A 27,412-nucleotide genomic window follows, 5' to 3' on the forward strand; every position below is an offset into this window, starting at 1 on the left:
TTAGATATAATTTAGCTCAGGTGTAAGCGCCCTTACCGCTTTCTCTCTCTCCGGAGAGATGCTTGACCACGCCCCCACTGCCACATATCCCCACCGCCTGACTCAGGCCGGGGCGGCATCCGGCCTGCCTACCACTCCCCCCCCCCATTCCTGGAAAGGAAGTCGGCGACAGCAATCTGCGCCCCCGGTCTTTGGACCACCTTGAACTTAAACGGCTGAAGAGCCAGATACCAACGGGTGATCCGGGCATTAGTATCTTTCATGCGGTGGAGACACTGGAGTGGGGCGTGATCCGAGCAGAGGGTGAAGACCCGCCCCAGCAGGTAGTATCGGAGAGTGAGGACCGCCCACTTGATGGCGAGACACTCCTTTTCTACGGTGCTGCACTTAGTTTCCCTTAACGAGAGCTTACGGCTGATGTACAGCACCGGGCGCTCCTCCCCCTCCACCACCTGCGAAAGTACGGCCCCCAGTCCCCTGTCTGAAGCATCTGTCTTAAAATAAAAGGAAGAGAGAAGTCAGGTGAATGTAAAAGCGGCCCCCCCGCAAAGTGCAGCTTTAACTTGCGTGAACACCCACTGACACTGCTCCGTCCACTGGACCGGATCTGGAGCTCCTTTTTTAGTGAGATCAGTCAGCGTGCTGCTGACGTCCGAATAATTAGGTACGAACCTTCTATAATAGCCAGCCAGCCCCAGGAACTGTCTCACCCCCTTTTTGGTCTTGGGTCTCGGGCAGGTCGCAATCGCCGCTGTCTTGTCAATTTGGGGACGCACCTGCCCGTGGCCCAAGTGGAACCCCAGATACCGTACCTCCACCCGTCCAATCACGCACTTCTTCGGATTCGCTGTGAGTCCCGCTCGGCGCAGCAATCTCAGAACCGCCCTCAGATGTTGCATATGCCGCTGCCAATCATTGCTATATCAAATCAAATCAAATCAAATCACTTTATTGTCACACAGCCATATACACAAGTGCAATGGTGTGTGAAATTCTTGGGTGCAGTTCCGATCAACATAGCAGTCGTGACAGTGATGAGACATATACCAATTTACAATAACATCGAATTAACACAACGCAATTTAAACATCTGTTATACATAATTAAACTCGACTTAAAACATCAAATTAACACAACACAATTTAAACATCTGTTATACATAATTACACAACTTAAAACATCAAATTAACACAACACAATTTAAACATCTGTTATACACAATTACACTCAACAATATACAATAATAACATACATTGCACAGTATACAATATGCTGTTTTTGTTTTTTGTTTTTTTTGTTTTTTACTATATAGATACTATATAGATACACATTATTCAATAAAAATTAAAATATATATGAAAAAAGTATATATATAGAATGTACAGTATTGTACTGTATTGACATTCAGGCTGTCGGTTGATAGTCAGTTGTTAAGAGAGACATAATATAATGACAGTAATATAATTTATGACAGTCCGGTGTGAGATAAAAGAGTAATAAAGTGCAGGGCTGATGTATTTTGATCGTGGGAGATCAAGAGTTCAGAAGTCTGATTGCTTGGGGGAAGAAGCTATCATGGAGTCGGCTGGTGCGGGTCCTGATGCTGCGATACCGCCTACCTGATGGTAGCAGTGAGAACAGCCCATGGCTCGGGTGGCTGGAGTCTCTGATGATCCTCCGAGCTTTTTTCACACACCGCCTTGTATATATTTCCTGGAGGGAGGGAAGCTCACCTCCGATGATGTGTTTGGCAGTTCGCACCACCCTTTGCAGTGCTTTGCGGTTGTGGGCAGTGCTATTGCCGTACCAGGCGGAGATACAGCCAGTCAGGATGCTCTCCACAGTGCAGGTGTAGAACCGTGTGAGGATGTGGCGGTTCATTCCAAACTTCCTCAGCCGTCTCAGGAAGAAAAGGCGCTGATGAGCCTTCTTCACAACGACTTCAGTGTGGACGGACCATGTGAGTTCCTCAGTGATGTGGACACCCAGGAACTTGAAGCTGCTGACTCTCTCCACTGGTGCTCCATTGATGGTGATTGGACTGTGTTCTCTGTCTTTTCTCCTGAAGTCCACCACAAGCTCCTTTGTCTTACTGACGTTGAGGGAGAGGTTGTGCTCCTGACACCAGTGTGTCAGAGTGTGCACCTCCTCTCTGTAGGCTGTTTCATCATTGTCAGTGATCAGACCTACCACCGTCGTGTCATCAGCAAACTTAATGATGGCATTGGAGTTATGTGTTGCCACACAGTCATGTGTGTACAGGGAATACAGTAGTGGGCTGAGAACACAGCCCTGCGGGGCTCCAGTGTTGAGGGTCAGTGATGAGGAGATGTTGCTGCCTATTCTAACCACCTGGCGTCTGCTTGACAGGAAGTCCAGGATCCAGCTGCACAGCGAGCTGTTTAAGCCCAGAGCCCGGAGTTTCTCATCTAGCTTGGAGGGCACTATGGTGTTGAATGCTGAGCTGTAGTCTACAAACAGCATTCTCACATAAGTGTTCTTTTTTTCCAGGTGGGAGAGAGCAGTGTGTATTGTAGATGCAATGGCATCATCAGTGGAGCGGTTGTTACGGTAAGCAAACTGCAGCGGGTCAAGATTGAGTGGTAATACAGAGCAGATGTAATCTCTGATTAGTCTCTCAAAACATTTGCTGATGATGGGGGTCAGAGCAACAGGACGCCAGTCATTTAAACAAGTTATTTTCGATTGTTTTGGAACAGGCACAATGGTGGATGTTTTAAAGCATGTGGGGACTACAGACAAAGAGAGGGAAAGGTTGAAAATGTCCGTAAAAACACCAGCCAGCTGGTTCGCGCACGCTCTGATGACGCGGCCCGGAATGCCGTCTGGACCCGCGGCTTTGCGGATATTCACCCGTCGGAAGGATCGGGTTACATCCGCTACAGAGACGGAGAGTGAACTAACCTCTGTAGCTTCGGCCGTGAGAGCTCTCTCCGCGAGGGCGGTGTTATTTCCCTCGAAACGAGCATAAAAAGTATTTAGGTCATCCGGTAGAGAGGCAGCGGTGTTCATGGCGGAGTTTTTATTCCCTTTAAAGTCCGTGATGATGTTAATTCCCTGCCACATGCTTCTAGAATTGGTGGTGTTAAACTGTCCTTCAATCTTACTCCTGTACTGGCGTTTTGCTGTTTTGATAGTTTTTCGGAGGGCATAACTATAATATATATATAACATAATATAAATGATGATGTCATCTAAATAGGCAGCGGCGTAAGCTGAATGCGGTCTGAGGATTCAGTCCATGAGACGCTGAAACGTAGCCGGGGCTCCAAACAAACCGAACGGAAGTGTCACAAATTGGTGTAATCCAAACGGTGTAGAGAAGGCGGTTTTCTCACGGGAAATTGGTGTCAAGGGGATCTGCCAATAACCCTTTGTCAAATCCAATGTCGAATAAAATCGAGCAGTGCCCAACCGATCAAGCAACTCACCAACGCGAGGCATTGGATATGCATCAAATTTAGACACCGCGTTGACTTTCCTATAATCCACACAGAATCGAACAGACCCGTCGCTCTTAGGCACTAGAACAACTGGGCTGGACCAATCACTGTGGGATTCTTCTATTACCCCCATATCAAGCATCGCATCCAATTCTTCCCGAACAATTTTCTTTTTGTGTTCGGGTAATCAATAGGGGCGGCTACGTACCACCCCCCCCGGTTCGGTCTCGATGTGGTGATGGATGAGGTTTGTGCGTCCCGGTAGAGAGGAGAACACATCTGCAAACTCCTGTTACAACCTAGCAAACTCCGCGAGTTGGCTCGGTGAGAGGTGGTCTCCGCAAATGACTGGGGTGAACTGTTTATGTTTTGAACTCGCCTCCGGTCCGAGCTCCGCCTTCTCGGGAACTACCATAGCCAACGTCACGGGAACCGCCTCCCTCCACAATTTCAGGAGATTGAGGTGGTATATTTGACGAGCGTCCCCTCTATCGGTTCGTTTAACCTCATAATCGAGATCTCCCACTCGTCGTGTGACCTCAAAGGGTCCTTGCCACTTGGCGAGTAATTTAGAGCTCGATGTGGGAAGCAATACAAGTACTTTATCTCCCGGTGCAAATTCCCTTAGCTGAGTTCCCCTGTCATACAGTCGGCGCTGTCGTTCCTGAGCTTGGAGCAAATTCTCCTGTGTTAGTTGTCCCAAAGTGTGGAGTTTTGCCCGAAGATCAAGAACGTACTGAATTTCATTTTTACTGTTTGAAGGTCCTTCCTCCCAGGCCTCTCGCAATACATCAAGCACGCCGCGTGGGCGTCGCCCATACAGCAGCTCGAATGGGGAGAAGCCAGTGGAGGCTTGCGGGACCTCTCGTACTGCAAATAACAGGGGGTCGAGCCATTTATCCCAATTTCTAGAATCATTGTGCACAAACTTACGAATCATGTTTTTGAGGGTTTTATTAAATCGTTCCACCAGGCCATCCATTTGAGGATGGTATACACTGGTGCGAATCGATTTAATATTTAACAACTCGTACAGTTCGCGTAGTGTCCGTGACATAAATGTTGTGCCCTGATTGGTGAGGATTTCTTTCGGAATCCCCACCCAGGAGATTATTTTGAAGAATGCCTCCGCAACACTGCGTGCTGAGATGTTGCAAAGAGGCACTGCTTCCGGATATCGCGTTGCATAGTCCACTAGGACCAATACAAAGCGATGTCCGCGTGCTGACCATTCTAATGGCCCGACGAGGTCCATTCCAATTCTCTCAAAGGGGACCTCGATCAGAGGGAGAGGGCGCAATGGCGCTTTTGGGGTGGCCGGTGGGTTAACCAGCTGGCATTCGCGGCATGCCGCACACCACCTGCGGACATCGCCGCCAATGCCCGGCCAATAGAAACGGGCTATTAGACGGTTCAGTGTTTTGATTTCTCCTAGGTGACCCGCCATGGGATTATAATGAGCCGCCTGGAATATCATTTCCCGACGGCTCCTTGGAATCAAAAGTTGGGTTGTATCCTCTTTGGTCCGAGTGTCCTGTGTCACTCGATACAACCGCTCATTTATAATTGCAAAATAGGGGTATGAAAGGGCGATGTCAGGCTGGAGTCGTTGACCATCGATGACTCGCACTTGGTCGAAGGCGTGTTTGAGGGTTTCGTCTCGCGACTGCTCCAAAGGGAAATCCCCGTCAGGGAATTCCCTGAGAAGGGGAGGGGTTGCAGCCTCTCCCTCTCTCTCGTCATCATGATGTGGAGCTGTCGAGGACGGCCCCGGCTCCGCCTCCCCTGCCAGAGCATCGCACATCACACATCTCCCTATTTTCATACAGGACCCACCCGTGCAAATTCCCTTTAATAAAACTCTAAAATCAGGCCAATCAGTCCCCAAAATCAGCGGATGGGTGAGGCGGGAACTAACCGCGGCCTCCACTCTATGCTTTTTCCCCCGAAATGTAATTGTCAGGGTCACCACCGGATACTTGTGAATATCCCCGTGTACACATTTCACCTTCACCGTTTTAGTTGTGACCAATGCCTCGGGTTGAACCAGGCGTTGGTGGATAGTGGTTTGATTACAACCGGTATCCACCAACGCTTGGTGAGTACCCCCCTTGACACTTACCGGTATCCGGTACGCTCCGGCCCAGTTGGGGGCAGCCTGTGGGAGGTCAGAGACCCGCACCACCATCCCCAGCTCCATCAGAGGGCACTGATCTCGGAAGTGACTCGGGTCTCTGCACCTCCAGCAGGCCGGCCCAGGCGCTACGCCCGCACTTGCGTCGGCGGGCGCCCCCCCCTGAGGGGGAGAGCAGCGGAGCATTGGAGTAGGGGAAGGTGTCGCCTCCCATACCCGGGGAACTGGTCTCAGGGGCTGAGGTCCTCCTCGTCTGCGTGGGGCAGGAACGGGACCTGGAGAGAGAGCAGAATGAGAGGAGAGAGGGGAGGGGGAAGAAACAGAGGGAGCAGAGAAAATGTAGGAGGGCTCTTCCGCCCTCGGGATCGCCGCCATGTGGTCCTCCGCAAGTCGGATAGCTTCCTCCAACGACGCCGGGCAGTGGCACTGGACCCACTCCGCCGTCCCTTTTGGCAATCAATCTGTGAACTGTTCCAGTACCACCTGGTCGATAATTTCCTGGACGTCGCGATCCCACGCTAGCAGCCATCTTCGGCAGGCGTCACGGAGCCACTGGGCAAAGGCAAACGGGCGGTCGGAGCTCTCCAACTTCAAGCTCCGGAAGAGTTGACGACTTTCCTCCGGAGTGCGACCAACCCGTTGCAAGATGGCTCTTTTTAAATCTCCGTAGGCCAGGAGGCTCGACACTGGCAGTTGTTGAGCCGCGAGCTGGGCTTCCCCGGACAATAGTGGGATCAGTCGGGCTGCCCATTGGCCAAGCGGCCAGCCCCTGTTCTTGGCAGTCCGCTCAAACAAATCCAGGAAGGCCTCAGGGTCGTCCGCCGCCCCCATTTTCTGTAATGCTGGCGGGGGTAACGGCGTGGGAGTGTCCGGGGTCACGGCTGAGGACGCCTCCTGGCTGAGGAGGCTCCGGATCGCCTGCTGGTCCTCGGCTTGAGCATCCAGGAGCTCGACAAACCGGCGGTCTTGATCTTGTCGGAGCTCAAGCAGCATCTGTTGGTGGCTCTGATGTAGGCTGGCGAGGGCTTGGAGGATCTCCGCCAACTGGGAGGACTCTACGGGACGACCTCCATCCATCTTCGACCCAAACTTCAATTCCGGGTTTCGGCACCAGTGTAAAAGATGAGGCGAGAAGCAGTTTTCCTTCTTAAGGTGAGGCTTTATTTTTCCCTCTTCACCACACCACTTTACAGTTTTCCTTTAAGCACTAAGCTAAACACTATCACACACTGCTTTCACAAATAAACTTTCACTACTAAAAATCCTTGCTCTGGCTCGGCTCTGTCGTGTCCAGTCTCTCTCCCCGACTAAGTGCTGTGTCGCTCTATTTATGCCGCTCTCCCCGTGCTCACTGAAATTAGAGACAGGTGTTAGACATAATTTAGCTCAGGTGTAAAGCGCCCTTACCGCTTTCTCTCTCTCCGGAGAGATGCTTGACCACGCCCCCGCTGCCACAAATACAAAACACATTCACCTCGAACCATGATTTATATTTCAGTGATTATTATCATCATTATAATTATTATTTTTACATTTATAATTGGTTTTATGTCTTCATTTGGGTAAGTAATTTTACGCCTGCATTTTAGACGGAAACTTGCCTGATGGTAAATGGAAAGGTGTATATACAGTGCATCCGGAAAGTATTCACAGCGCTTCACTTTTTCCACATTTTGTTATGTTACAGCCTTATTCCAAAATTGATTAAATTAATTATTTTCCTCAAAATTCTACAAACAATACCCCATAATGACAACGTGAAAGAAGTTTGTTTGAAATCTTTGCAAATTTATTAAAAATACAAAACGAAAAAACTTTCTGCAGCATTGAAGATCCCAATGAGCACAGTGGCCTCCTTCATCCGTAAATGGAAGAAGTTTGGAACCACCAGGACTCTTCCTAGAGCTGGCCGCCCGGCCAAACTGAGCGATCGGTGGAGAAGGGCCTTAGACAGGGAGGTGACCAAGAACCCGATGGTCACTCTGACAGAGCTCCAGCATTTCTCTGTGTAGAGAGGAGAACCTTCCAGAAGAACAACCATCTCTGCAGCACTCCACCAATCAGGCCTGTATGGTAGAGTGGCCAGACGAAAGCCACTCCTCAGTAAAAGGCACATGACAGCCCACCTGGAGCTTGCCAGAAGGGACCTGAAGGACTCTCAGACCTTGAGAAACAAAGATTGAACTCTTTGGCCTGAATGGCAAGCATTATGACTGGAGGAAACCAGGCACCGCTCATCACCTGGCCAATACCATCCCTACAGTGAAGCATGGTGGTGGCAGCATCATGCTGTGGGGATGTTTTTCAGTGGAACGAACTGGGAGACTAGTCAGGATCGAGGGACAGATGAATGCAGCAATGTACAGAGACATCCTTGATGAAAACCTGCTCCAGAGCGCTCTGGACCTCAGACTGGGGCAAAGGTTCATCTTCCAACAGGACAACGACCCTAAGCACACAGCCAAGATAACAAAGGAGTGGTTCCGGGACAACTCGGTGAATGTCCTTGAGTGGCCCAGCCAGAGCCCAGACTTGAACCCGATTGAACATCTCTGGAGAGATCTGAAAATGGCTGTGCACCAACGCTCCCCATCCAACCTGATGGAGCTTGAGAGGTCCTGCAAAGAAGAATGGGAGAAACTGCCCAAAAATAGATGTGCCAAGCTTGTAGCATCATACTCAAAAATACTTGAGGCTGTAATTGGTGCCAAAGGTGCTTCAACAAAGTATTGAGCAAAGGCTGTGAATACTTATGTACATGTGATGTACATCGTTTTTTTTTTAAATAAATTTGCAAAGATTTCAAACAAACTTCTTTCACATTGTCATTATGGGGTATTGTTTGTAGAATTTTGAGGAAAATAATGAATTTAATCCATTTTGGAATAAGGCTGTAACATAACAAAACGTGGAAAAAGTGAAGCGCTGTGAATACTTTCCGGATGCACTGTGTATATATGTATTATTCTTTTATCACTTCATTATTTTAATTGCTTTTTTGTTTCATTTGGAGTGCAATTTGAATTTAGAAATGTATTTAGGTTTTTCGTTTTTTTTTAAATAAATTAATTTCATTTTCAATGCAAAATCACTAAAGCAAGAATATTCACCAATTCCTCAGCCCAGGGGTTGGATATTGCTATATATATATTTACATTTATGCGTTTGGCAGATGCTTTTATCCAAAACGTAAGTTATGAATATAACTATGGATTTGTGAAACCGAAGGATGACCGTCACTACAGTCTAAATAGAATGATAACCTTCGTTCTGCCTTCTCTCGAGACCTTATGTAAACAAAGTCATGCCCATGACCCCGGAAGCGGAATGTCACGCACTTATAAAAGCGGGTTAAACTTCCGGCTCGTTCTCTTACCTTGAACGCCCCAGTGTTCTGAGCGACAAGCATAGTGACGGTCATTCTTCAGTCTCACAGATCCATATTTATATTTATAATTTACGATCTGTTTCGACCTCACTCTGACCGTCACTACGGTCTAAATAGGATGACTCATGTCAACAGGGTCGCAAGGAACTACAGAATCCAAACTATTCAAACCTCGCTGGGCAACAGACATCAAAACTGCAGTGCTGACAGGTGTTGCACTAGTTAAGTCAACTCATTAAAATTTTGTAAATGTACATGGTGTAGACCATGATGCTGCAGCACAAATATCTCCCACAGGAACTCCTTTCAGTGCAGCCCATGAAGTGGCTACACTTCTGGTTGAGTGGGCTCGTATTCCTGTAGGAATCGGAAACCCTTTTCCTGCATATGCATGGGAGATGACATCAATCAACCAATGTGACAAATGCTGCTTGGAGAGCGGTAACCCTAATCTGGCTTTTCCGTAGCAGACAAAAACTGAGAATGAGACTTCCTTAAAGGCTGAGTATGAGTTACATAGGTACGTAATGCCCTAACTGGACATAGAGTGAGTAACTCCTCCTGCTCTGCCTGTGAGGAGGAAGAGGGTTGAAATCAAACCACCTCCAGTACTTGATTTATAAACTGGGGATCAAGCACTTTCGGTAAAAAAGCAGGATTAGGCCAAAGTGACACCCCAGAGCCATCTGCTTTCCATCTTAAACAATCCTCACTAACAGAGAGAGCGCACAGTTCTCCTATTCATCTGGCAGAACAGAGAGCCAATAGAAGAGCCGTCTTGAGTGTTAATGTTTTCAAAACTACTTCAGAAATCGGCTCATAGGGAGATTTAGTGAGAGAGTTCAAAACGAGAGGTAAGTCCCAGCTTGGTGTCTGCAAAGCGCGGCTTGGACACAAGTGATGAGTTCCCTTCAGGAACTGACACACTAAAAGATGTCGACCCAATGGCAGGCCATTCACCCCCTCATGAAATGCTGAGATAGCTGAGTCATAAACTTTAATTTTACAAGCTTCTTTGCCCTGATCCAATTGAGACTGCAGGAAGTGAAGAACAAGCAGCACAGGACAGACTACTGGGTCAACTTTTACGCCCAAACACCAGTCTGAAAAGATTCTCCATCTTAGTGAGTAATTAGCTCAAGTAGATGGAGCTCTAGCATTGCTCAGTTTCTCACAGTCAGTCTCTTCTAACTGCTGAGAGACACACCCGCAAATGCCAAACCCATAATCGCAGGGCAGTTGGGTTTGGATGCCGAATCTGTCCCTCTGCTTTTGACAGAAGATCTGCTCATGATGGTAGTTGCCACAGGTAACCCTGTATTAGCTGAAACAGGTCTGGAAACCATGGTCTTCATGGCCAGCGTGGAGCTACCAGCAGAACTGTGTAATGACCCTCCCTGACCCTCCTGAGTACTTGAGGAATAAGATGAAAAGGGGGAAGAATGACCCTGTCGGCCATTCTTGTAATGGAGCATCTAGGCCTAAGCTGCCCCTCTGTACCATGAGGGAGTACCACTCCTGGCAATGACTTGTTTCCCTGGATGCAAAGAGATCGACCAGGGCTACCCCATATCGGGCCCAAATTTAGGCCACTACATCCGGGTGTAACCGCCACTCACCTGGGAGAGGCCCTGTCCTGGACAAATGTCAGCCACTCTGTTTGCCACACCTGGGATGTGAATGGCTCTCAGAGGTGTCAATCGGGGCCATGCCCATCTTAGTAGTTCTTTCGCCACCTGGAGACAGTGTAATGAACTTGTTCCCCTCTGGTGATTTATGTGGTACACTATCAAGGTGCTTTCCATTCTCACCAGTACATGCTTGTGGTGTACAGCCCCTTGAAAGCAAGATGCACGGCCCTCAGTTCTAGTACATGTATATGTTCTGATAACCAAGGGGGCTTCCACATGTCCCTTACGGACCTGCCTTCCCAGACTGCTCCCCAACCTGTCAGTGATGCATCAGTTGTGATCACTGATCTTCTGTGAGGAAGATTTTCCTGTGGGGTTCCTCAGAAAGTCCCTGTCTTTCCAGGGGAGCAGGGCCCATATGCAGGACTGTGTCACCTACAACCTCACCTCTTTGTCCTTTTTTTTTGGGTGGAGATGAAACAAATTGAACCAACTCTGTACGGGATGTGCCTTCAGCAGTCCCAAGGGAATCACCACTGATGCTGCTGTTATCAGTCCCAGCAGTTTCTGAACCTTGTGAGCAGTCACCAGTTTCCCTGGCTGAAAAGTTTCTTAACGCTTTCACCAACTTGTCTACTCTCTGAGGAGTGAGACATGCATACACTGTCACAGAATTGAGGTAGAATCTAAGAAAGATTATTTGTTGACAAGGCTGGAGACTGCTCTTCTTACAGTTCACTGTAAACCCCAGAGACTGAACATGGGCCAGTACCTTCTCTGTGTTCAGTACCACTTGATCTCGAGAAGGGGTGCAGATTAACCAATCGTCCAGATATGGCAGGATTTTGATACCTAATAATTGAAGGGGGGCCAAGGCCGCCAAGACCATCTGAGTAAAGACCCTCAGTGCCAGGGATAGGCTGAATGGTAGAACCTGAAATTGGAAAACTTGGCCTTGGAAAGCAAAGCGAAGAAAAGGCCTGTGTTATGGACAAATCGGGATATGGAAATATGCGTCTTAAGTCGAGGGATGTAAACCACTCTCCTGCAGTTATGGATTGCATTACTGTCTTTGAGTAAATCATTTTGAATGGGAGTACTTTTAGGTTTGGTTGAGACGCCTGAGGTCGAGAATAGGCCGATAACCTCCATCTTTTTTTTTTTTTTTTGGAACTATGAAGTAGGTTGAGTAAAACTCAGTTTTTTTTTAAGCAGACCTTGCACTTCCAGCAGAATGCTGTGGCTTTTGAGGTACTCTAGACCTTTGTCTGAAGGCCTGGGTTGGTTTCCGACAAGCCCGTCGGACAGTTTCTCTCAATGTAATGGAGCGCACAGCCCTATCCAGCACATCCTGAGAATCTGGATGAAAGACTTGACCAGGCATTACTGGCAAATTCATCAGTTCATTCCTTATGGAAAAGAAGTCTGTGCCAGTCATATTTGCCTGTGACATAAGACAGCTGATGACATACTCTCCCCTACATCACGTGTCAGTTGTGAGTGAGCCGGCAAAGCTGAATCAATAAGAGTTTTGGAATCCTGATCCTCTGCACTTTTCTGCAAGGCTGCCAGGAGGATAGCCACAACATTTCCCATATGAGCCGCATGTGCAGCAGCATTAAAAGAGCGTGAGATCATGTGGTCGGTTTAGCACACTCCTTATCAGGACAGCGAAGATTAGCAGAAACACGGGCTGGCCCTAGGACTGTCCATGATGCTATTGACTGCTCTACTGTTGGCATATCCCCAAGACTGGTTTCTACTGGGTAATGGGCATTAGCTAATCATCTACAGCCTGCATTAAATTGGGGCTTTTAAGATGATTTCTTCCATGCTATTCTCAGCATGGAAATGTAATCATCTGCCACCAGAATGGAAGGTGGGGAATTAGTCTGTGATATGCCCTCTCAGACATCTCCCATAGGAACTGGTTCAGTCACGAGTGGTTATAAACCAATAATCTTGGCTGCGCTAATAAAATACTCTATTAACAAGAGTATTTGCATAAAATTCTTCCACCTTTGTCGATTCCTCATCCACCTCCGCATTATCTGAATGGGAATCTCCCCGATGGCTCTCCCTTTCTGATTGCAGAGAGTAGGGAGCAAAAATAGACAACACATCAACCTCATCCATGTCATCATCTACAAGATGGTGCCGAGGCACCAGCGGAGGAACGCATTGCTGGCTGGGGGGCAGGGATGAGGAGGAATGGTGAGCCTCAAATCTGTCTATCCTCTGTGATAAGTTCTGCAGACCAGTCAGAATCTGAATTTGCGCATTTGCTCTGCCCCCTTCCACTGGTGGAGCAGGAGTCGGACGCTTAGTCACTTCACCCACACTCTCACGGTTTGACCTGTGAGTGGGTTCATGATGATGATCATGCGAGTGCTTGCGAGATCGCTTATTGCCAGTCCTGTCCTGAGATCTCTCTCTTCCTACCACGCTCAGGCACAGAGCTGTGAACCCTGGTAGTGCGGAGTAGTCACTCCTCCCTAGGCAGGTCACAAGCTGCACTGCAAGGAGTATCCACGTCCTCCTTTAAGTGAGCAATCCCCAGGCATAAGGGGCATGTCCATCACGAGGATCCATCACTGATTGCAAAACCGGCAACATGGAGAAGCCATGGTGTCCCCCGCAAACAAGCCCACTGACTGCGAACAGCCGTAAAGGGTAAATTAAATCAAACAAACAAACAAATTGGCCTGTATCAGGAAGCAAACATGCCTAGCAGGCCTACATCAACCCCACTGACTGCAAACAGTAGTAAAGGGTAAAATTAAGCCCACCCCGGGACAATGGACCACACCAGTATGCAAACGTACTTAGCAGTCCTGTACTAAACCCAGCCAACTGCAAACAGTGATATAGGGCACAATAGGGCTATAATACTTACCAAACTTTGCAATGAAGTAATTCACTGTATTCTTTGCTGGTGGATACTCAGAAAACAGAAATTACCACCAACAGTGAATAGCTAGTATATTATGACTAGCTTATGGTAATACAGCAAACATTGCAATGGTAGCTTTTACAGTGCACTTATTATACACACACAATTATATATATAATATACAATAAACCACTCCAATTCACAGGGACACAAGGCACCTGCACCAAATGGGTGATGAACTGATTAGTGGATACATAACATTAAATAGGTAACTTAAGGAAACAATAAAACGGTAGCTTCAACTACCATGTAGCAATATATGCAATAAAACCACCACAATTCACAGGGACACAAGGCACCTGATGAATTTAGTGGTGAACAAACAATATTAAATTGGTTTTCTACCTGTACCTGGTTTCCGAGGCGAGAAAGGTAAAGAGAACGAGCCGGAAGTTTAACCCGCTTTTATAAGTGCGTGACATTCCGCTTCCGGGGTCATGGGCATGACTTCGTTTACATAAGGTCTCGAGAGAAGGCGGAACGAAGGTTATCATTCTATTTAGACCATAGTGACAGTCAGAGTGAGGTCAAAACAGATCGACTTACAGTGCCCTTATTACAGGGACAATCCCCCCAGAGCAACCTGGAGTTAAGTGCCTTGCTCAAGGACACAATGGTGGTGGCTGTGGGAATCGGACCACCAGCTCAGTGCTTTAGTCCACTAATATAATATATATATATATATATATATATATATATATATATATATTAATCAGAAACAGAATTAGCTTTATTGCCAGGAATACTTACACATACAAGGAATCTGTCTTGGTGACAGGAGCTTCCAGTACACAACAATACAAAAACAGCAACAAGACTTTTAAAAAATAATTAAAATTGAATAAAAATAGATAAATATTGAAAAGAAAAAAGTATATATAGAATACTCAATAGACAATATATATATATATAATATATACATACACACACACATACACACACACTTACATACATACACACACACACACATACATATACATACGTATACACATACATACGTAGTGCAAATCTAAATACAAATCGGTTATGTACAGTGCAAGGGAATGTAATGGCAGAAGAGGTAGGATGTGTTGGAAAATATAAAAAGACTAAGCTGTGTATTGCACATTAATTATTGCTCAAAGGGGCAGTTTTAACTGTTCATGAGATGGATAGCCTGGGGGAAAAAACTGTTCCTGTGCCTGACTGTTCTGGTGCTCAGAGTTCTGAAGCGTCAGCCAGAAGGCAACAGTTCAAAAAGGTAGTGGGCAGGGTGACTGGGGTCCAGAGTGATTTTTCCGGCATTTTTCCTCACTCTGGAAGTGTATAGTTCTTGAAGTGGGGGCAGGGGGCAACCAATAATCCTCTCAGCAGTCCGAACTGTCCTTTGTAGTCTTCTGATGTCTGATTTTGTAGCTGAACCAAACCAGACAGTTATTGAAGTGCAGAGGACAGACTCAATGACCGCTGAGTAGAACTGTATCAGCAGCACCTGTGGCAGGTTGAACTTCCTCAACTGGCAAAGGAAGTACAACCTCTGCTGGGCCTTTTTCGCAATGGAGTCAATGTGGGTCTCCCACTTCAGGTCCTGTGAGATGGTAGTGCCCAGGAACCTGAATGACTCCACTGCTGCCACAGTGTTGTTTAGAATGGTGAGGGGGGACAGTGTTGGGGGGGTTCCTCCTAAAATCCACAATCATTCCATCCTTTTGAGCTTGTTCAGCTCAAGTTTGTTTTGACTGCACCAGACAGCCAGCTGTTTAACCTCCCTTCTGTATGTAGACTCATCGTCATCTCGGATGAGGCCGATGACAGTGGTGTCGTCTGCAAACTTCAGGAGCTTGACAGAGGGGTCCTTGGTGATGCAGTCATTGGTGTAGAGGGAGAAGAGTAGTGGGGAGAGCACACATCCCTGGTGGGCACCAGTGCTGACTGTACTGGTGCTGGAAGTGAATTTCCCCTGTCTCACAAGCTGCTGCCTGTCTGTCTGTCAGAAAGCTGGTAATCCACTGACAGATAGACGTGGGAACAGAGAGTTGAAGATGGGGGCCAGCTGGTTTGCACAGGATCTAAGACATGCAGGTGAAACGCCATCTGGGCCCTGTGCTTTCCTTATCCTTTGTTTTCGAAAGACGCGGCTCACATCATCTTCACAGATCTTAAGTGCAGGTTGAGTAGGAGGAGGGGGGTTGCAGGAGGTGTTGGTGTTTGTGTGAAGTGAAGGTCAGAGTGAGTGTGGGGTGTGAGATTGGGCCTTTTAAATCTACAGTAGAACACATTCAGGTCGTCAGCCAGTTGTTGGTCCACCACAGGGTTGGGGGCAGGAGTCCTGTAATTCGTAAGTTGTTTAATGCCACTCCACACTGATGCAGGGTCGTTAGCTGAAAACTTGTTTTTCAGCTTCTCAGAGTATCTTCTTTTAGCCACTCTGATTCCCTTATTCAGTGTGTTCCTGTCCTGATTGTACAAGACTTCATCCCCAACTCTGTAAGCATCCTCTTTGGCCTGATGAAGCTGCCTGAGCTCCGCTGTAAACCATGGTTTGTCATTGTTAAATGTTAAATAAGTCCTAGTAGGAATGCACATATCCTCACAGAAACTGATATATGATGTAACAGTATCTGTGAGCTCATCCAGGTCTGTGGCTGCAGCCTCAAAAACACTCCAATCAGTGCAGTCAAAGCAGGCTTGTAGTTCCAGCTCTGCTTCATTGGTCCACCTCTCTACAGTCTTTACTACAGGCTTGGCTGATTTTAATTTCTGTCTGTAGGTTGGAAGAAGATGAACCAGACAGTGATCAGAGAGTACCAAAGCTGCTCTAGGGACAGAGCTATATGCATCCTTTATTGTTGTGTAGCAGTGATCCAGTATATTTCTGTCTCTGGTTGGGCATGTAATGTGCTGTTTGTATTTGGGTAGTTCACGTGTGAGGTTTGCTTTGTTAAAATCCCCAAGAATAATAATAAGTGAGTCTGGGTATTGTTGTTCTGTGTCTGTGATTTGATCAGCCAGCTGTTGCAGCGCCGCATTCAAACACGCGTTTGGCGTGATATACACACTCACGAGGAAAACTCCCGCGGCGAGTAGAAAGGCTTACAGTTAATAAAGAGCGCTTCCAAATTAGGACAGCACATCCTCTTTAATGTTGTTACATCTATACACCAACTTTCATTGATGTAAAAGCATGTTCCACCGCCTCTCGTTTTCCCCATTTACTCCGTGATGCGATCTGCTCTGAACAGCTGAAAGCCCGGCAGATGTAACGCGCTGTCCGGAATGGCTTCACTCAGCCAGGTTTCTGTGAAGCACAAGGCAGCAGAGGTTGAAAAGTCCTTGTTTGTGTGGGTGAGGAGATGTAGTTCGTCTGTTTTGTTAGGAAGAGAACGGAGATTCGCAAGATGAATGCTCGGCAGTGTTGGTCGAAAGCCCCGCCGATGGAGGTTGACCAGCGCACCGGCTCGTCTCCTTCACCTGCGTCTCATAGCGTGTTTAAAAAGCACAGCCGCGCCTCCGACTAAAATATCAAACAAAACGTCTGAATATTCAAAATCTGGGAAAAGATTGACTGGTATATGCTGTCGAATGTTCAGCAGTTTGTCTCTGGTAAAACTGACTGGAAAAAGATTACTAAACACAGGACAAACAAACAAAAACAACAAAACAATAGAAGCACTCCACACCGAGGCGGCCATCCGCAGCGCCATCATGATGTATACATACACATACACACACACACACACAAACACACACACACACACACACACACACACACATACATACATACACATATATATATATATATATATATATATATATATATATATTTATATATATGGTGAAGGAGGGAACAAAATGAATTTATTTACACATGATGTATTTTCCCAGAGAATTTAATACCTGACCAGTAGATGTTAACAACTGTTGTAAAACCATCTTTCAAAAAGTTGAACAACACACATTTTAATTGCACTTTTTTTTTTTCCAGGTTCGTTTGGATTTTTTGTTAAAATAAACAAAAAATAAAGTTCCAAGTTTGAAATCAAGGTGTCTTGCTTTATTGTGTAGGCTTAACCCTAACCCTGCTTAATGGAAATTACCCCATAGTACCACCTAGCGTCCAACCAGCGGTTCGTCATTTTTATGTGGAGTTTTTGCTGACCAACCGTCCAATCAAAACTTGGTGGACCAAGATTGCAAAATGCTCTTCTCATCGACTAACCTGTGGTCGACTGTCAGGGGGCAGTCCTAATTACAATTATTCCATTGCAAGGTTTTAGACAGGTTTTCAAGGGTTCTGCACAAAACTCCATGAAACAGACCCTAAAATAGACTTTTTTGGAATGTAGCTATTATATTGACATTATTTTAACAGATAGTTTGCATAATTTTTGTATAGTAGGTGTTGCTAAAAGTTTCTTCAACATATTAGTCTGTATCTATCTATATGTCAGTGTAACACTTACTGCCTTCATGTCCTATTGGAATTATCCTACTTCCCACTTAAGTGATAATTACAAGTATGTTGTGTTCAAGTGCTTTGTTGTCAGAAAGATCAGGGTAGGGTTGCACCAGCTGTGCGTAAGTTCTCACGTAAGTTGGGACGTAAAGTTCACACTAAGGGCTTAGTAACTACTAGTTAGTTTGTAACTAAGTCAGTGCTTAATTTGGTTTCACCACCTGTTCTTAAGTAGAGACTTAACTAGTAGGTCGTAAGCTCCCTGTAAAGTAATGCGTAGTCACATAATATAATGTTTACTTGAATTGATCCAATAAACAGCCTTAATATTTGTACACAGAAGTGTTAAAAAGCCATCAGCTTCAATTTGATCTTGTTACGGTTGATGTTCAAACCTTGTTTGCTCACGTGATAGGACAAATATGCTATTTATTAAATCTACTTTTATTACGTATCGTATTTTAATGGGGATATAATTTATTACAGCTGACAGTTACGTGAGCAAACAAGGTTTGAATAACAACCTAACAAGATCAAATTGAAATTCACAGCTTTTTAACACTTCTGTGTACAAATTTGAAGGCTGCTTATTGGATCAATTCAAGTAAACGTCATATTATGCGACTAAGCATTATTTTATGGAGAGCTTACGACCTACTAGTTAAGTGTTGCCTTAAGAACAGGTTAAAACTTAAATGCATAATTTTAGCTATACAAACGATGAAGCATGGTTTTAACTTTTAACTTATAATTTAAATCACTAAATAACCACAGGTGGTTATCATAACTATTTGGCAACATGGAAGTCTGCACTCTTAAAGGGATAGTTCATTATTATTATATGTGTGTATATATACTTGACTGGATTATTAATTAATTAATTAATTATAATTATTATACACTTGAGTGGACAATATAGAAATGTATAGAAAAAATAAAACATTTACTGAAAATGGACATTACCCACAGTATATGTCTACCCAGATAATATAAAATGTTCACAGCATAAAAGTCTTATAGGCTACACACAGAATTTGAATCCTGGCATTATTTATTTAGACTTTTTTCTGAGTGTATTTTGACATTTAGTGTGTAATATTTCATTTTAATCATTAAGTTTCCATCAAAAGCTCTTGATGGGGTTGAACTGGGATATTGCATTGCATGACAACACACACAGGGGTACAAATGACTTATGACTTTTGATAGTTTTTACAAGGAAAGTAGTATGACTATTATAACTGGAATTACAATCATGTATTAAATGCTAGTTACAGAACTGGAAAGTTTGATTCCAAATCATCTTGAATAGCCAAAATCAGTCCAGACAACTATAAGCAGTTTAAGATCTACTTTTAAACACATCAGGCGAGAAAAATGCTGGGTCTGTTAATTATCCACTTCTACTTCTGCTTTTTTGTTTCAAAGAGTGCTTGTCTGAATTTGTGCTGCTGTCTGTGAATCATTCTATTATGACATTTTTTGACATGATGAAATTGCTTCTCATTTGTGCAGGTTATTACTGTGGACTGGCTGTTGAGACAGCTAGATTTGAGCATGAAATATCTGAAATAATATAACTTCTTCTGTAGGAAAGCATCTACATTTGCTTTTAGATGATACCATCACCTTCATCATGAGTCTCAAAAATGACACAAAGACAATCAAGAGGTGAGAGACCTTCAGGATACTTTCAAGTATTTAACATTCAGACACAATAAATACATATCCAAGGTATTTTCATTTTAGTTATATTCAGGAAGGGAAATCGGTCTTACCTGAACAGAGCAATGTGTCTGTGAGGAGAAACCAGCCAATTAATCTTTCACATCTCTGCAGAAAGCATAACTCTTCTTCTGTGCCCAGGTGAAAATATTATGTGCTGTATATAGGTGTGCATGTTTTCAGGGATAATATGTGGGAGTAAGATTACCTGCTTATTTTCAGTTTTTTTAAAAGGTCAGGGGCTTAAAACAGATTTTTGAGACATATCCTCTTGTCTCAGAATGCTTGACGAAAATTGACAGGATTTGCCCATTCTAAAGCTTGTTTTTAAGGTGTTTGATTGTAAAACAGGGTTACAGGGGGTGAAATCAGTTCACACCATAGTCACATAAGAGCAGTTTCCCATATAACTGGTAAGAATGAATTATTTTTACTGTCAAGAAAGTGAAAACTTTAATCTTTTACTATAGCAATGCAGTTCAGAAATATTAAGACATACATATATTGTCAAAACATGATTGTGTTTCTTTACACTCCACGTTTTCTCCAAGGTAACAAACAAATTCAACAAAGTGAAAAAAAAAACTATCAAGTGAAAAAGAATGTGATTCAGGGGAGGGTAAAACAGAAAAAAAGTGTTAGTTTTAAAAGTTGTGATACTGCATTTTGTGTACAGTACTTTATTTGCTGTTGTGTTTTAGTCTGTGTCAGAAATAATCTCCTGAACCCAGCTGTGTGTCCATGAAGTGTGATGAGTCAGTGAATACTCCAATTCAATTTAGTTTGGGAGATTCTTCTGCTTATCTCAGGTGTTGTGTAGTATGAGAAATATACACATTATTCATGCATTAATATGTACGATAATTTACTGTATTTAGCTAAATGAAATATTACTGACAAATTCAGAAATACTCAGTCAGTTAATTACCATAGAGTTTACCATATTATTTTCATCATATCATATATGAAGATACCATACAATTAGACATTACAGAAAAATGCAATGCCACATAGGGGCAGATTCCCTGGTAGGAATTAATTCATTTTGCTTAATAGAAAGAGACACTTTTTACTCAGTAATTCTCCTTAATCATTCAGTCAATTATGAAATAATTAGGTATTTCAGTTTTGTCAAAACATTATTAATTGTTGTTTTCCCCTCAATATAAATCAGAAGTGAACAAACAAACTGCACAAAGTGACTCAAGTGGAAGGGCGGAAGATTGTGTGATCATGTTGGTGAAACAGTAAAGGTTTTTCTGTCATGTGAGATTTTGGAACAGTGTTTGATTGCTGTTGTGTTTTAGTCTGTGTCAGAAAGAATTTCCTGAATCCAGCTGTGTGTACATGAAAAGTGACCGGTCACTGGATCTTCCAATTAAATTCGGTTCAGGAGACTCTGATCTCAGGTGTTGTGTAGTATGAGAAATATACACATTATCCATTCATTTGCTGATGTGAGTTCAATGCATTGATATATATTCACAAGAAAATGCAATGTTTTGTCAAACTATAGTCAACAGCAGGATGGATCAAAATCTTATATTGTACAGAAGAACTTGGACTCCATTTTCAAGGTATGTATGTGTGCATTTTCTGGCCCAACATCTCAGTGTTTAAAATACATTTAAAAAAAAAACTGTAAAATCTTTGCTACAATTGTACATCATTTAAAGTATTTTAATTTCTTTACAAAAACACCTCACCATACTCTGGCCTGAATATACAGTGCATCTGGAAAGTATTCACAGCGCTTCACTTTTTCCACATTTTGTTATGTTACAGCCTTATTCCAAAATGGATTAAATTCATTATTTTCCTCAAAATTCTACAAACAATACCCCATAAATACAATGTGAAAGAAGTTTGTTTGAAATCTTTGCAAATTTATTAAAAATAAAAAACGAAACAAATCACATGTACAAAAGTATTCACAGCCTTTGCCATGACACTCAAAATTGAGCTCAGGTGCATCCTGTTTCCACTGATCATCCTTGAGATGTTTCTACAACTTGATTGGAGTCCACCTGTGGTAAATTCAGTATATTGGACATGATTTGGAAAGGCACACACCTGTCTATATAAGGTCCCACAGTTAACAGTTCATGTCAGAGCACAAACCAAGCCATGAAGTCCAAGGAGTTGTCTGTAGACCTCCGAGACAGGATTGTATCGAGGCACAGATCTGGGGAAGGGTACAGAAAAATTTCTGCAGCATTGAAGGTCCCAATGAGCACAGTGGCCTCCATCATCCGTAAATGGAAGAAGTTTGGAACCGCCAGGACTCATCCTAGAGCTGGCCGCCCGGCCAAACTGAGCGATCGGGGGAGAAGGGCCTTAGTCAGGGAGGTGACCAAGAACCCGATGGTCACTCTGACAGAGCTCCAGCGTTTCTCTGTGGAGAGAGGAGAACCTTCCAGAAGAACAACCATCTCTGCAGCACTCCACCAATCAAGCCTGTATGGTAGAGTGGCCAGACGGAAGCTACTCCTCAGTAAAAGGCGCATGACAGCCCACCTGGAGGACTCTCAGACCATGAGAAACAAAATTCTCTGGTCTGATGAAACAAAGATTGAACACTTTGGCCTGAATGGCAAGCGTCATGTCTGGAGGAAACCAGGCACCGCTCATCACCTGGCCAATACCATCCCTACAGTGAAGCATGGTGGTGGCAGCATCATGCTGTGGGGATGTTTTTCAGCGGCAGGAACTGGGAGACTAGTCAGGATCGAGGGAAAGATGAATGCAGCAATGTACAGAGACATCCTTGATGAGAAAACCTGCTCCAGAGCGCTCTGGACCTCAGACTGGGGCGAAGGTTCATCTTCCAACAGGACAACGACCCTAAGCACACAGCCAAGATAACAAAGGAGTGGCTACGGGACAACTCTGTGAATGTCCTTGAGTGGCCCAGCCAGAGCCCAGACTTTAACCCGATTGAACATCTCCGGAGAGATCTGAAAATGGCTGTGCACCGATGCTCCCCATCCAACCTGATGGAGCTTGAGGGGTCCTGCAAAAAAGAATGGGAGAAACCGCCCAAAAATAGGTGTGCCAAGCTTGTAGCATCATACTCAAAAAGACTTGAGGCTGTAATTGGTGCCAAAGGTGCTTCAACAAAGTATTGAGCAAAGGCTGTGAATACTTATGTACTTTTTTTTTTTTTTTTTTTTATAAATTTGCAAAGATTTCAAACAAACTTCTTTCATGTTGTCATTATGGGGTATTGTTTGTAGAATTTTGAGGAAAATAATGAATTTAATCCATTTTGGAATAAGGCTGTAACATAACAAAATGTGGAAAAAGTGAAGCGCTATGAATACTGTACACTCACTAGCCGGTTTTTCACTATCAGGCCAGTGCGAGCTAGGGCTATCAACTAAGCAATAGCCTCAGTCCTCGAGCCGCAAGTCCAAAATTTGTCTGCGTTCCCACCATTGGGCTAATAGCCCCACAGTGTTGCCCTAAAACCCACCCTTAACACACCACCCTGGTGCCAACGTCACACACCCCACCCATTTCACAAGCCAGAGGGAAGCTCAAGCTGAGGTATCATGTTATCTAGTTATCTACAATATCGAGTTTATATCTATATGTATACATTAGCTAGCTAGCAAGATAAGTTAACTTTGACAACTCACCGACTGTAACTGCCATGTTGTCCCGAGTGGTCTCTCCACTAACAGCGGGACGATGTCCCAGCACACTGTCCACGATCTCAAACCTTTTTTCACCGTTTTGTCCATTGTGCGTGTCAATGGATTTGTACTGTACCTGCAAAAAAATTTTTCCCCGAACCTGTACCGCTGGATACACAACCTGGCAAGTTAAGCGAATCTCCACCTTTGACATTGACCCAGCCTCACTCCCCAGTTGGCCTTGTTTGCAACTGGCCCTGGCACACACTAGCACGCCCTCATTTGGCCCTAAGTGGAAACGCGGCTACTTAGCACTTTATTAAGAAGACCTGTGCACCTACATATTCATGCAATTATCTATTAACTCAATCTTGTGGCAGCAGTGCATTGCATAAGATCATGTAGATACGGGTCAGGAGCTTAATTTAATGTTCACATCAACCATCAGAATGGGGAAAAAACGTGATCTCAGCGATTTCTACCATGGCATGATTGTTGGTGCTAGACGGGCTGGTTTGAGTATTTCTGCTGGGATTTTCACACACAACAGTCTCTAGAGTTTACTCAGAATGGTGCCAAAAACAAAAACATCCAGTGAGCAGCAGTTCTGCAGATGGAAACGCCTTGTTGATGAGAGAGGTCAATGGAGAATGGCCAGACTGGTTCAAGCTGACAGAAAGGCAACGGCAACTCAGATAACTGCTCTGTACAATTTAGTGAGCAGAATAGCATCTCAAAATGCACCATACATCGAACCTTTAGACGGATGGGCTTCAACAGCTGAAGACCACGTTGGACACTTTATTAGGACCATAGTGTTCCTAATAAAGTGCTCAATGTGTGTATATTTCCCACCTACTTATGTGGGCCACTTGCAAAACAAAGCTTATAAATGACAATTAATTAATTAGTGTATGAGGCTTTTCTCATCAATGTTTATCCCCAATCCTGTGCTGTGCTGACTAAACTCATCCAGTTTAGCAAGCAGCCAATCCAGTTCAGCCCTCTCTTTTCCCTTCTGTATATGTAAACACTGTTGGTCGATGATTAACTGGAATTTTAGTTTGATGCGTTATCAGGTGTGATATAATTCAGTGATGTGTATTTGTTTTCAGACTGTGCACTTACCTACAAATAAAGTCCTAATATTTGTGTAGTGATAATGCAGTTCGCCCTCTGTTGGTGGATGGTGGTTGGTGAATGCTGAATGGTGTTTGATTGTTTATATATACATTGTGATTTCAGGAGCTTGAGCACAAAACCATCTCTGTTATTAAGAATGAGCTAAACATTTTCAAGAGACTTCTGAGTCCAGATTACCCTGAAATCTCTGAGCGAGAAGAGGAGGATCAGAGTCAGAGTACAGTCAGAGAGGGCTTTCTAAAGATCACACTGGACATCCTGAGGAAGCTGAAGCAGACAGACCTCGCAAACACACTACAGACCAGTAAGAGCTTTGGATCGTCACAATATTACTTCAGCTTCAGATGAAAGTCTGTATTTTTTATCAAGAACCCTATGCTTCCAAATTATTGCATGTTATCCAGCTGTCAAAAAAATGATGTATTGTTTATTAGTGTTGTTGTATTCCTTTATCAGAGGAGTACAACAGAACCTGATTTTCCATTTTGATCAATTAATCATTATTCATAAATAAGAAAAATGTTATTTCCCCTTCCCGTTCCTCTACTTATCAGAACTAATGCCTTGGTATCAACGAAAACTCAAATCTAGACTAAAAGACAGTTTTCAGAAAATGAATGAAGGAAACTCCAATCATAGCGACTCAACATCTTTGAATGAGATCTACACGGAGCATTACAGAGGGAGGGAGTTGAGGAGTCAATAATGAACATGAGGTGAGACATATTGAGAAAATGTCCGGGAGAATAGATATGCAGGAAACACCAATCAAATTCAATGACATCTTTAAACCCTTTCCTGGACAAGACAAACCCATCAAAACTGTGCTGACTAAAGGAGTTGCTGGAATTGGAAAAACAGTCTCCGTGCAGAAGTTCATTCTGGACTGGGCTGAAGGAAAAGCAAATCAGGAAGTTTACTTCATATTTCAATTTCCTTTCAGAGAGCTGAATTTAATAAAGAAAATTTTCAGTCTAATGGAACTTCTAAATCGCTATTACACAGAAACAATGGAATTGAAATTGACAGATTATGAGATCTATAAAGTCTTGTTCATATTTGATGGTCTGGATGAGTGTCGACTACATCTAAATTTCCAAAACAATATGAGCCTGTCTGATGTAACAGAATCAGCCTCAGTGTGCTGCTGACCAACCTCATCAAGGGGAATCTACTTCCTTCTGCTCAGCGCTGGATAACCTCTCGACCAGCAGCAGCAAATCAGATCAAGTCAAAGTGGTACAAGGGTTCAAGGACCCTCAGAAGGATGAATATTTCAGGAAGAGAATAATTAATAAGAACATGGCCGATAGAATATTCACACACAGCAAGTCCTCAAGAAGCCTGTACATCATGTGTCACATCCCAGTCTTTTGTTGGATTTCAGCCACTGTTCTAGAGAGAATGATGGGGGAAGTAGAAAGTGCAGAGATCCCCAAGACTCTCACACAATGTTCACGCACTTCCTGATCTTTCAGACCAAACTGAAGACCCGGAAGTATGATGGGAAATGTGAAATAGATCCTCATCAGGCTAGAAAGAGCATTCTGTCACTAGGAAAGTTGGCTTATGAACAATTGGAGAAAGGGAACCAGATCTTTTATGAGGAGGACCTGAGGGAGTGTGGCATTGATGTAGGAGAAGTGTCCGTGCACTCCGGAGTTTGTACTGAGATCTTCAGAGAGGAGTTTGGACTGCACCTAGGGAAGATGTTCAACTTTGTGCATCTAAGCATTCAGGAGTTTCTAGCTGCTTTATTCAAGATGCTTTCCGCTTCTCAACAAAAAACAGAACTCTGGAATTAATTCAGTTCAACATCACATTTAATGAAGCAAGAAGTGGACAAGGCCTGACAGAGTGAGAACGGACACTGGGATCTTTTCCTCCAGTTCTTTCTTGGTCTCTCACTGGAGTCAAATCAGACTCTTTTACAAGGCCTCCTGAGAAAGACAGTAAGAAGCTCCCACAGCAATCCAGAAACAGTTGCATACATCAAAAAGAAGATCAGGGAGAATCCCCCTCCAGAGAAATCCATCAACCTGTTCCACTGTCTGAATGAACTGAATGATCATTCTCTAGTGCAGGAAATCCAAACATACCTGAGCACAGCGGGTGCCAGTCGTCTCTCTAAAGTCAGACTCTCCCCTGCTCAGTGGTCAGCTTTGGTGTTTGTGTTGCTGAACTCAGAAGTGGAGCTGGATGAGTTCAAACTGAGTAAATATGATCCATCTGAAGAATGTCTTCTGAAGCTGCTGCCAGTGGTCCAAGCATCTAGAAAAACTAAGTGAGTATTTTGTGTTGCAAAATGTTTACTTCATTATATAGTTTTTCATTAAGGTAGACTACAAGTTATTGCAGTATTGAAGAAAAAGGTTTTGCTGCTCTGGCTTTAGTTCTGAGATCAAACCCTTCACACCTGAGAAAACTGAATCTGAGCTATAATGAACCTCGAGACTTAGGTGTGAAGCTGCTCTCTGTTCGATTGGAGGATCCACACTGTAAACTGGAAAAATTACAGTGAGTACTATTTTTTCTAACTGCATTTTCAAACAGTTGACAGGTCAAAATCCAAGATTTCTTTTTTGACAGATGTTAGAAAATTCTTGTTTCACTCATCAGTTGTTCTTTCATCATGAACACACAAGCCTGGGCACAAGCATAATCGCGTGAAGAAATCTTTTAAAATGTGGTTAAAATATAAGGAATAATTTCTGTAGACAATATGACTTCCAGTAATACATTGCTCATATGTAAATTTATTATATCTATGTTAAGATCTATGTTTTCACAAAGAAAATGTTGTATACATGTGTGAAATGTTTCCGTTTGTAGGTCTATGCCTACATACGCCCTTGAAAATGAGCACATACAGGTTCCATATTTTGATTAGATGGTTGAAAA

General features: G+C 44.0%; 1 pseudogene; it reads left to right on the plus strand.

Annotated features, from left to right (window-relative positions):
• The first annotated feature begins 24,709 nt into the window (after window positions 1–24,709).
• Window positions 24,710–27,412, plus strand: part of LOC127442009 (NACHT, LRR and PYD domains-containing protein 12-like) — a 45,792-nt pseudogene continuing 43,089 nt past the window's right edge.

Source organism: Myxocyprinus asiaticus, chromosome 6 (genome assembly GCF_019703515.2).
Source record: "Myxocyprinus asiaticus isolate MX2 ecotype Aquarium Trade chromosome 6, UBuf_Myxa_2, whole genome shotgun sequence".
In the NCBI taxonomy this organism is placed as follows: domain Eukaryota; kingdom Metazoa; phylum Chordata; class Actinopteri; order Cypriniformes; family Catostomidae; genus Myxocyprinus; species Myxocyprinus asiaticus.